Source organism: Rhinolophus sinicus, chromosome 3, assembly GCF_057876585.1.
Source record: "Rhinolophus sinicus isolate RSI-liver-muscle chromosome 3, RSI-T2T, whole genome shotgun sequence".
Classification (NCBI taxonomy): domain Eukaryota; kingdom Metazoa; phylum Chordata; class Mammalia; order Chiroptera; family Rhinolophidae; genus Rhinolophus; species Rhinolophus sinicus.
This window is the reverse complement of record NC_142503.1, coordinates 151,753,323-151,765,774: the sequence shown is the minus strand read 5'-3', so window position 1 is coordinate 151,765,774 and position 12,452 is coordinate 151,753,323. Positions and strand designations below refer to the sequence as shown.

The following is a 12,452-nucleotide window of genomic DNA, read 5'->3' as shown; positions in this document are numbered from 1 at the left end:
AAAGGGGGATGGGATACACAGCATGTCTAGTAAAAGCAGAATTTGGAGAGGCAAAATTTTTCAGTGTTTCCAAGAACCTAAGAATCTGGGGCAGCAGGAAGAGTTCTATAATGGAGAGGGATGATTAAGCTCTCATGGTCCAACGAAAATACCCACTAAGATAACCTTGCTCACTCTTATTGCTCTGAGCCTATTCTCACCAAGAACATCGTTTCGCTTCCTGTGTAGATGCGTATAAAAAGGGAATATGCGGGAATCAGCAAACTCAAGTCCCATTCTATCTGCCAGCTACTTTTCTCATCGTGAATTATTAATAACAATTGGAATTACAGCTCTGATGGGACCCGGGCTTGGGTAAGTTGGTCTCCTGAAATCTGATCATCTCTGACTGTCCTAATACTGATGAATAGCTAAACCCATGACAGTGAAGTATGATGATGATAACACGGTATCTGTTTTGGGGGACAGACCCTTACATAAGGTGGCCCCCGTGACCTTGGCCTTCCGGAGTTTACACCTTGTGTGCACTCCTCCCTTTGAGTGAGGTATGACCAGAGACCAGCCAAGTGGCAGTCACCTGTACTCCGTCCACAGTTGTCGTCAGCTGGGATTCTGACACCCAATCATACAGGGTAGAGTTCTGCTCCCTAGGGATATTTTTCATTTGTTTTTCAATTTTTACTTACTTATTTTACAATCTAACTTTTAGGTCATTTAACAGCTTTCTAAATGATTGTCTTGCTTAGCAAAATCTCAAAAGAATATTAAGGACAGAGTAAAAACTTTAACAAGTGTTTTTCGTTGGTTTTTGTTTTTATTTTTGTTTTTCCTCAATAGTGGCTCCGTTCTGGCCAAGTCATCCCATCCGCCTGGCAAAAATGAAGAGTGGCGAGATCAAGTACTGACGGGAACATACTCGTACGTGGAACAACGGAAACACCCGCTGGGAACGGGAACCAGCACCACCACTTTGGAGTACAATCTGCATGATCTAGAAAAGCTAAAGGTGCACACACAACATGACCCAATAATTCCACTGCTAAGAAATACCCCCAAAACTTCTCAAACACGTTCACAAGGAGGCATGTACAAGAATACTTAAGGTAGCATTGTTTCTAAGAGCAAAAAAATTGGGCGAGGGGCATTGAACAGCCATCATTAGGCAAATGGTGAATAAACAGTGATATATTCATGCAATGACTGAACAAACCGTTGTGAAAATCATTAGAATTACAAGTCCCAGAGTGAATGAATCTCACAAATATGATAAATAAGAGAGCAAGTTGAAGAAAGATACGAACACTATGATGACATTTTTACAAAGGTTTAAAATATGCCAAATAATTGTGCCAAATCTGTAACATCTAAAGATGAGTGTGGATAACACACATGAAATCAGGGTCCAATTTATCTCTTAGCAGGAGATAGAAGGGATCAGACAGAGGAATGTAGAAGGCTTCAACTAAATGTCTGTTTTACTTCTTCAATTAATTTTTCATTATATATATCATTTAAAAAAGAGAAAATTACTTCTTCCTCCTCCACTTAAAAATAAAAGACCATGAGCTCAAAGGGAGTCAAAATGTTAGTATAGCGCCAGGCCATGCACAGAACTCAATTTTGCTCTACTGTATTTCCCCGAAAATAAGACCTAGCCAGACCATCAGCTCTAATGCGTCTTTTGGAGCAAAAATTAATATAACACCCGGTCTTATTTTACTAAGACTGGGTATATAATATAATATAATATAATATAATATAATATAATATAATACAATACAATACAATATAATACCGGCTCTATATTAATTTTTGCTCCAAAAGACGCATTAAAGCTGATGGTCCGGCTAGGTCTTATTTTTGGGGAAACACAGTATATACATTGTGGGGACCAGAAAAATTAGAATTACAGTGCAATAGTAACTAATCTTCATCAAATCTCTACCTTTAAAGCATTTTATCCATACTTAATATGTGATCTTATCTAGATATTAATATAGCTATAAATGACTTTTGGTTAAATGACCAACATGGCACATCCACTCAGAAGAATATTAATAGTTATTTAAAATATGGTTACAAAGACTATGAAGTAACATAGAAAACATTTATATGCTAGCTATAATGTTAAGGTTTTTTTTAAAAGAACAAGATGAGAAAATAGATTTATAGTACTATATAGAACCATAATCAGAGCCTAGAAATCAGAGCTTTGCTCCATGGCACCACAATTTAGGTGGCACAAACATTTTAACTTACGAATTAATGGATCCTGCAAAATTTTAAGTTCCACCCTTGTTATGCTCCCTCCTCTTCCCCCTCCCAAGTTAAGGGGCTCACCCAATCCTGGGCCAGCAGAATAGATGGAGGGGTCAAAAACAAGTACTACACCCCTCCATGCACAGGCCACACGTTGTCTCTCCTCTCTGACCTACCACCAGGCCCCTCTCTCCACGAATGGATGCTTTCTTGGACTGGTTTCTATCTTTAATACTGCTCCCCCTGTCCCACCCTGTGCCAAATTGCTGGAATTGTTCTGTGGTGTGAATAGCTGGAGTCTGGGTAAGTAATTTGTTTTCAGTATAAGAAGGAGGAAGAGGGGTGTGTAACAGAGGCCAGGGACTAATTCCAAAATCAAAGTATCTAGACTGATAAGAAGGTCCAAGAGAAACCACTGATAACAGCAGGAGCTTTTCATAAACTAATGCCAGGCCTCAGGTTGGGGCCGTGCCACTAAATTATGTGCAAAGAAAATAAAACAGCACAAATAAGATCACCTTGTCTTCCTAACAGGCAGCTTCCCTGTCCCTATACCTGTCCAGAATTTTGGAGAATAGATGAGCCATCCTTGCAAGAAATGTACTGGGCTGGCATATTTGGGCATGTAGATGGCATTATTGTTATGAAGAGGACCTGGGGGAAATTTGGGTACGTCATCAAAGGAGGGAACACTATAAGGCCTTTCACAGTATCTAAGACGTCCAGCTTCCTCACAACCAAATGTCCTTACTTGAACACATTAGGTCAATGGCAAAGGAAGCTTACCAAACACACCTCAAGATTTTTTTTTCAATTGTACAGTACCCTAGCAACCCAGAAATCCCTGTCATCCTGGGGAAAGTGTGGCAAGGTTCCAGTACTAGGAGTACTATTAAAATATTTTTTCAAAACAGTGGAAAGAAACAAATCAAAATATAAATAGCAGCAATAGGTCCATTTTTATTCTACGTTTCCTAGTTTTCAAAATATTTTAATGAAGTGTGCTATTTTCACAGTGACAAAAATTTAAATAAAAAATTCTTGAATAAAAGAATAAACCAATAAGCAAAAACAAAACAAAACAACAACAAAAAACAACAACCAGAAATTGTCCATTTATAGCTATCAAAACCAAGAGACAAGCCTGATTGATTCTGGGTTCAAAAGATAATATGAGTCAGTTAAAATAAGTTTGCTATTAATTTCTTTTTGACTGAGGTGAAAAACGCATCCCAAAAGGTCTACCATCTTACACATTTTCAATCGTGCAGAGAAGTTGTGTCAACTACATGGACATTAGTGTGCAACAGATCTCTAGAACTTTTTCACTTTCCAAAACTGAAATTCTGTATCGACTAACGACTCGCCATTTGCTGTTAGTTTTTACCCATTCCCGTGGCACATAATGAGGCTTGAGCCCAGTACCCTCACTGACTCCCTCGTTGAAGCCCTGCATTGCCCCAACATCAGGGAAACAGGCGTCACATACAGGCCCAGGGGCTCAGGCTGCCATGTGGGTGAGCCCCAGCGCCGCATTCCCAAAGCCTGAGGTTCCAGGGACAGTGTGAGGCCCTCTACAGGCTCCCAAGACGGATATTTCTAAGGCCTTTTGTGAAAATGGCCTTGATTCCTCTTTGTAAGACTTGTTTTCTTTCCCTGCCACTCTGTCACACTCACAAGGGGAAGGAATTCTGTTGAAAGAAGAAAGGTGAAGGGTGGCTGTACTTTTCATCCATTAAAAAAAAAAAAAAAGAACTTCAAAATGCTCCAAACGTGGATGGTGGCCTTCTAGCCAGTGCAGGGATTACTGAATGACGGATGGAATCGAGTAAATCTGCACCATACATGTGGTCTGGGTCAGGTCCAGACGGAGTCAGAAATGAACTGGAATCATCTGGACCCCCAGAACCCAAGGAATGGCCACCGATGTTGTTTTCACCCACCCTCCACAACTTAGAACGTTATTATTGTTCTTAGGAGAACCCCTACAAAAACAGATTGGTTTTTGTTCTCATCTATTAATAACAGCTATTTTGAAATGCTATTTAAATCTTCTACTGTTATTTGAACTTTTCACAGATTCTGTCGCCCAAACTGAGCTGCTTTGGGGCAGCAGGGACTATATAGCATATGAATCGGTGACCTCTGTGAAGCCCAGCACAGCATCTCTTCATAGACACTCCTAAATATTTATTCCTTTGCTTGTTTTTCTAATTTGGTAAGGCCTATCATTTTAATTATTGAGTTGCTCTGCCCAAATGACATATCGATTGCTGACTCAAGGTTCCCTCCAGCTGTGTGAACTTGGCAGACTGCTTAGGTTGCCCTGCCGTGTGCACGGGTACTCACGCATGCATGCACGCACATGGAAAAAGAAGTGTCTTAATATTACTTTTAGGGTGTTTTATTATGATCAACAGCTATATTTGGCAACTTTTCTTTCTAGCATTAGAGAAGACACATTACCAAGTGTTAAAAAAGGAATCTGCCAAATGCAACAGCTAGAACAGAGAAATTATTACTAAAAGCTGGTGAAAACTCTCTTCCTACTAAACTACCGACACCCCCAGATGCACCAACGATCACAGGAAGGAGGGGAGGCATGACTTTGTACACTCATGCAGACAGACTGTTAGTTGCGACTTCTGGGTTCTACCCTATATGAATTTCTAACTAAAAAGCTAAGAATTTGGGCTTGGAAGAAAGAGCGAGCCTCCAGTCTCTGCCCTTTTTCTTAAACACAGTGGGAGGGGGCTGGACTTCTCTGCTGAACATGGGAATCTAGAAGACTCTTTTATTTGGAGTAACGGCTTGAGTTCAGTGCATTAATGTTATAACTATTTTAGAGAGAGCAGGGGAGGCCTCCTGAGCTCTCCCAGAGGTAATTAAAAATGGGGAAAAAGAAATCCGAAATAAACAAAAACAAGCTGAAGGCAGCAGGGGTTTCTGAATAACATCTTCCCAGTTAAACAATTTTAAGAATTCCATAATGCTACAGCAGCCCCCACACATTCTCTCCCACATAAACACGCTTTTTGCTTAAGCCCCACTCAGCTAAGCAGCAGAGTATCTTGCCTTCACTTCTGTAGTCACTTTATCCAGAGAAGATATTAATCTCCACAAAAGCATTCTTCAGAGGGAGAAAAGGCTGACCACCAGCCAGCAAGTACAGGCACACCTTGAGGAGGAACACTTTCCTTCTAATAACCTTGACAACTCACCACGTTCAAATCTGATTTCTGACCTCGTCTACCAATTTCATCTTAACAGAGACTGAAAAGTTCAGACCTTTTGATGTTTGTTAACCAGCACATTCCCAGTAATGTTCCCAGTGTACCAGAAAGGTAATCAAATACACCATTTTATTATCACCGATAACTGCGTTTTTAAAATACCGAGAACCACTGAGCCATGCAGGGAAAATCAACAAAAGACCACTGAGTAATAAAAAGCAATTTGTTTTATCTTCTTTCACCTGCTTTTAAAACCCATGGCACATAAACCACATCCAAAAAGTTAAAAAATAAAATAATCAATATGGGGAGAGGGAGAAAAATAGAAGAGTTATTAAGAGAAAGAAACAGACAGAAGGAGTGAAACCAGGGATAGGAGAAAGCATGAAGGAGCATGGAGAGAGAAAGGGCATGCTGATGGGAGAGCAGAGGAGAGAGCAGGCCAGCCAATGAAGAGGAGAGAGACAGGTGGCTGGAGGGCTCAGAAGCGAGGATGTGAGCCTGAGAAACTGCTGCTCACACGTTCAGCTGCTCATTTGGGATGTGAAGAAACACATGGGCCATTTTTAATATGCTATGTTAGGTTTCTCTACTCTTCTTTAGTTTTTAAATCAAATATGCCCTTTCCTTGTTTCGACACAAGTACGCAACGTTAAGATCAGGGGAAAATCATTTATTCCACTCACAACATGGAAATACCTTTTTGAATCACCCATCATTTTGCTAAAACGTCCTATTTTGAACCCCCAACCATGTGACGTTTGGAGGAAGGCGTGGGTCTCCCACCCACTATCACGTACCAGATGCTAGCAGACAACTCTAAGGTCATCCTGCACATTCGCTCAATGATTTTAATCCAGTAATTGAGTCCAGTCAACAAATATTCATTGAGCCTCTACAGAACGGAACAAGACACTGCCCCCGCACTCAGGAACTTCAATTCAATACGGAAATAAAACAGACAAGCCACCACGCAACAGTGGAGAGACTGGTACATGCCACATGAGTGGTACAAACCAGGCATTGCCTCTGGGTGAATCAGTTTGAACTGGGCCATCAGGAAAAGCATTTGAAGCGCAGGTGTTTAAGGTGGATATTCAAAGGGTGGGTGACACAAATGCAGGCAGCCTGAGAAAGGGTCCACGAAAGACAAAGCAGAGGAAGTACTGACGAGTGAAAAGGACCAGATACAAGGGTTCCTATTGGTAAGTCGTGGAAGATAAGGCTGGGATAGTTGCTCGGACCATGCAAGCAGGCCTTGCCTCCACAATAGTCTGAAACAGGAGAGGGACAGTGAGACCGGAAAGGAAGGGACGTTTTAAGGAAGATTGTGTAGGAAGCACAACACCTCAACACTCAACGACCTACTGGATGTGGGAGTAAAGAAGAGGAGAAAAGTCAGAATAACCCAAGTAATCAAGAACAGGTTACAGAGAGAAGAATGACAGCACGAAAATCATTCAGGATGCGCTCAGAAGGATTCGGTCCCTCCCCTGCAGGGCGCCGACCTAACAAGACAGAACCTGGCTCTATCATGAGAAAACACCAGCCTCAAGTTGAAGGGTATTCTACCAAATAACCCACCTGTACCTTCCAAAGTGTCGTGGTCATGAAAGACAAAGAACTGAGGAACTGACGAAACTACACGAAACTAAAGAGGCACACGACAACTAACACAGCACTGCATCCTGGACCAGGAAGGGACTTTTTAAAAAAAGATTCCCCCTGCCCTTTTAGCCATAAAGGACATTATTAGGCGTTTTGGTGACATTTGAATAAAGTCTGTAAATAATTGTACAGAATCAATGTTAATTTCTTGATTTTGGATGCTTGCTATGCAAGAAAACGCCCCCCCCCTCTTTTCTTTTCTTTTCTTTTTTTTTTTTTTAGGAAATATACACTGAAGTATTTGAAGGGAGGAGGTAAAGGGGCATCATGTCTACAACAAACTCTAAAATGGTTCAAGAAAAATTATAAGAACATATGTATCCGTGTGTGTGCATGTGTGTGTGTGTACAGAGAGAGAGAATGTGATAGAGCGAGAAGGATAAAGCAAGTGTGGTAGATGGTTAATATTTGTAGAATTTGGGTTTAAGGTATGTGGGAATTATTTAAATTATTCTTGCAACGTCTGTAACTCTGAATTACTTCAAAATAAAAAGTTAGAATAGGAAAAATGATGAAGGAAGCTAGGATGAAGAGCTGTTTAGAGATAAAATAGTCGGGCTTCTGGTTATCAAACTCTGAATGGAATTTGGGAGAGGGTAGAGCCAGAAATGTAAACTGAAGGCATCTGGGGGGTCTGAGTTAAATATGGTTAAAAGCAGGGCTCTAAGGTCAGATTGCCAGAATTCCTTTCTCAGGTCTGCTCCTTAACAACCGGTGACTTACTTAAGGGGTTCTCATTTCTCTCTGCTTCAATTTCTTCACCTACATAATGGGAATGATAAGAGTATCTGCCTCATAGAGCTGGAGTGAGGATTAAAGGGATACAAGTGAACGGTGCCCAGAACGGCTCCAGGGTAACTGCCCAGGAGACTACTCTTAGCTTGGAGGTGAGGCTGACGCTGAAAGAGGGAGAAGGGAGAAGGCCAGGAAAAGAAGAGAAAAAGGCCCCCAGGATTCCACAGAATCCCACATTCAGAAGTCAGGAGGACAAATGAAATAAATGAGGTCTGAGTTGCACCTGAATAACCAGTGACATGGGACAAGGAAACAGAGACATGCGGGAGGACGCTGACTACCAGTGGGGACAGGGCGGAAATCAAGGTGGAGCCAGTCAGAACAAAGGCCTGCAAGCAGGACCCCGCCACTGGAGCCCTAAAGAGAGCGTTTTCAACAGAAAGGTGAGGTGAGGGTGAGGCCAAAAGAAATGAATGGGCAGTCACGGGAGGGGAACCCAAGGCCAGTTCAACACAGCAACAGGGTACAGAACGGCGCTGCCTGTACAGTAGCCTCAGCCCCATATGACTATTTAAATTGCATTGGAATTCATTCAAAATTAACAAAAATGAGATATTTAGTTCCTCAGTCCCACTAGCCACATTTCACGTGCTCGGTAGTCCCACGTAGCTAGTGACTCCCATATTGGACAGCAGAGATATAAAATATTTCCACCATCACAGAAGCTTCTACTGAAGAGAACTGGGACTCTACCAAATTTCTTTTATTATGAGAACGATGACTGGAATATATGGTGGGGGGAGGGATGGGGCAGGGTAAGGAGGGACCAAAGAAACTGGAGAAAGGGAATACAAATGGAGCGAGTTCCCAAAAAAGGCAAAAAGGAAGGCGAGAATTCCAGAGACTAGAGAGTATGGAGTGTATGTGGGCTAACTTGGGCAGGCGACTTAGAGACATTTTCTTCCTCAGAGAAAGAGGAAATAAAGGACAAAAATGGGTAAAGAAAAATGCTTGGGGTGGTGAGGAGCGTACAATGGGAGCTTATGCTGAGGTAGAGGGTGGTAAACTAAGATGTCAACATCCTTAATCTTATCAATGAAAAAAGGCCATCTCCTGAAAGAAAACTGACTGGAAGTTTAAGGGGTGGAAAAGTCTGGTATAACCTCTGAAGGAATGCAGTCAGGAGTTAATAAAAGAAGGAATTTTTTTTTTTAATAGAAAAGCAAGACCTAGGTGAAATTAGAGCCAGCATAAATGTTCAGTGGAACCAGTCTGAAGGTCTTTGTGACTTTCTCCTAGATAACTTGGCAGGCTGAGAGAAGAAAAAGGAGATAATGAGAGTGATTTTGGATTGAGGACTGGAATATGAGAAGTTCAATGTGTTAAGACAAAAGATTCTGGGATTCCAGACAGAACTGAAATGGCTGGCACATAAAGACTCCAAGTGGAGGAATGGAGTCATAAAAGGAATGAACGGCTAACAATTACAGGACCAGAGTCCTCAGTGATGGTTAAAACCTAGCGCAGTAGGTGGGGGAAAAAAATCAGCTAAGCAGGCTGAAGTCCAAGTTGAAGTCCAGATTCTAAAAGATGGAAAATATTTCCAGGACTAAACAAGTCCAAGATATGAGTGGTTGAAATCAAGTGGAAACTAAGGCCATAGAGTTGATGTTGAGGACCCTGAGGAACTTCAAGGTCAATGAATTAAGAGTGCCTCAACATAAACCCCAAAGTCACTGGCAAGAGACAAGGTAGAAAAGGGAACCAATCTAGTTGCTCATGTTGGTTACTTTTTTGTAGCATCAAATGAAGTGATCCTCCAAACCTGGGTGTATATCAGAATCACCCTGGGAGCTCTGTTTTCTCTCCCCATCTTCCCTCCTTCTTCTTTTTCTTTTGGCGTTTGTTTTGAAAATAAGGATTTGTAGGTCTTGCCCACATTAATGATTCTAATTTGGTATGTTTGGGAGAGTCTAAAGAGCCACATTTTTCAAAACGTTCCACGTGATTCTAAGGGCGACCAGGTTTGGCAAGCACTGATCCAGAAGGAAGGACGGTGTGGGGCCCAAGCAGACATCATGACCTTCTAAAGGGAAGACTTTGTTAGTGATGGGTTCATGGTTTGGAGGTAGCACTGAAAAGTCAGGGGAAGCCCAATCTGTGCTCTGGTGAGATGGGAGAGGGCTATTCTGAGGGAAGCTGTTCACTCAAGCTCTGGTGTTACTGGAAGGACAGGAGATGGGCTCAGGCACAGAAAAAAGGAAAATACAGGAGTATGGCTGCAGGATGTAAGAAACCAGAGACTGAAAGGCAGGTTGGAAACACACAAGTTAGTGGCCTATAGAAAGAATAGTTCATGAGGGTTCCTAGTGTAATGAGGTGTGATTCATTAAAGGGTTTGTAGGTATAAGTGGTTGAATTCCTGGGCAGTAAGGATTTTTCTATCTGGATGCTATCAGAGTTCTAACATGTAAACCATTAAAAATTATTAAACCCTTATGTAAACAAGCTTGCAGAAGCTTATTCATTAACATTGAAAATGTTGTCTTCCCAACCCACATTTTTATACAGATGAAATCAGACTGGAATGAGTATCAAGGGTAGCCTTGGAGCAGAAAGCCAGAAGGGGCAACCCCAGCAATCAGTGCGAGGGACTTAGGATTTCCTCCCTTCCCTCTCCTTGGAAGAGGGGTGTGTGAACTGAGAATATAGAAAGGGGCCTGAATGTCTTTTTGGCACCAGCTAATGCTAAAAAATAGAAGAGGTGTCACAGCCTACTGGGTCTCAGGAGCACCCTCCACACATCCACAAACTCCATCCCAGGACCCCAAAGGCCGACACACATGCAAATCCTAGGGATGGTTCTCAGTAAAGAACATATTTACTTTCACAAACCCAACTCTATTTAAGAGCAAGCTGCAAATGTTTGCCCCTGCCTGGGAGAGAGCTGCTCTTCTGTCTCTTCTGTGGATTCAAGTCGTCCTAACGTTATGTCTGGTTACTTCTATGAAACAATTTCTAACACTGACATACAGACTTTAAGATGAGGGCGTGATCGCAGCCAGGTTCTCACACCACACACACACAACCTCGTGCATACTAAAGAAATGACTCACTGAATTTGCTACTGCCTGCCACTACTGGGTTATGATTTTACCTGTTCAAATGCAAAGTTTCCTATTTGATTAACTACAAGAAAGAACTCAGGAGTATTAACCTTGATTTTGTTCATGATATTAGAGCACCCAAGAGGTTTTAACCTGGGCATCTTGAGATGCCACTCTTTGGACCACCCACTGCTTTCTCTCCCTAATCTTCAATAAAACGGTAACATTTCTTGCCACTTGAGAGCCAATTAATGGAAACCCTTGTAGAATAAACATGGTTAAGCCTTGTATATCCCTGTACCTGCAGAACCAGTACTTTGGGGCCCTTTCTCAGCTCACAGTACAACAGCACAACAGCACTGTGGACCTGTAAAGAACCCAAGCCTCTCCTTTTAAAGATGGGGGGGTGGAATGGGGGAGCAGAGAGGTTGACCTGTCCAAGGTCACTCAGCTCTGGGTAGTGTGACGGCTGACTTACCACTACCCCCTGGCAATCCGTGCACCACCCCTGCTCCCCCAAACAGTCCCTCCGGGCTTCTGTCGGTTTGCTAGCTGCAACCTCTCCTCGGCCCCCGCAAAAATGCAATGCCAGTTGCGCTCTGTGCCCAACTTCATCCCTTCGCGTCAGCATGCCGTTCACCCTCTCTCCAGCAGCTTGTCACAAGGGCCACGCGCAGCTCTCTCTGTCCCCCAAGCCTATCTCCCCGGCGGCTGTCCCAAGGTCAACGTCAGTCCCAGGGAGCTTGCACCGACGGGCACCGCAGGATGCCCAGTCGGGGTCCCCCAGCGCGGCACTCACCCTCACGGGGGGCGGGCGCGCCGCGGCTCCCCATGTCCTCGCGGGCGCAGCTGGGTGCGGTAGCCGCTGGTGCCGGCTGTTCGGGGCGCCCGGCTGCGGGCCCGCGCCGCGGGGAGCGCCGTCCAATCAGCGCGCGCCTGCCGCCTGGCCCGGCGCGCGGCCCGGTAGGGTTCGCGGCTCCCGGGGGACGCGAGCTGCCGCGCGCCACCCAAGCCGCTTCCGGGCGCGTTGCCTGGACGCGGTTGCCGTGGCAGCCGGAGCTGGAGGCTTTCCCCGCGCGCCCGCGCCCAGCCCGGCGGCGCCGCCCCTCCTCCTGCCGCGTTCCCACACCCAAAATAGCCTCTCCTCGTCGCTGCTGTTTCCCACTGAGCTCTCAGCCCAGCGGCCGGGAGTTGGCGGGCGGGGATTTCTCTTATTGGAAAATAAATCCTGTTGTAGGTCTGGTTGACTTGGAGGGAGAAGTGTTGAAATGGTGCCTGATTAGGATAATAGCCATGGTGGTTGCACTGTAATTCTCTTCGGAGCTCTCACATCCCTTATTTGCAAAACCTCTTTCCCACAAAAAGCATTATTTACCTACCCCACCCTTCCAAATTGGGAGAAGTTATTTATTAGGCCACTGTCCGGGAAACAGCTCGGCGCCCACGCACC

The 12,452-nt window shown here is 43.8% G+C and overlaps 1 protein-coding gene across 2 annotated transcripts in view; it reads right to left on the bottom strand.

The window, feature by feature from the left end:
- The window catches only part of FAM81A (family with sequence similarity 81 member A), a 66,649-nt gene extending 54,608 nt beyond the window's left edge, over positions 1-12,041 (bottom strand). For both annotated transcript variants that reach the window (XM_074327655.2, XM_074327654.2), the window contains exon 1: positions 11,802-12,041. The gene's annotated coding sequence lies outside the window, so the exon portion shown is untranslated. The remainder of the gene's footprint in view (positions 1-11,801) is intronic.
- Positions 12,042-12,452: the final 411 nt, after the last annotated feature.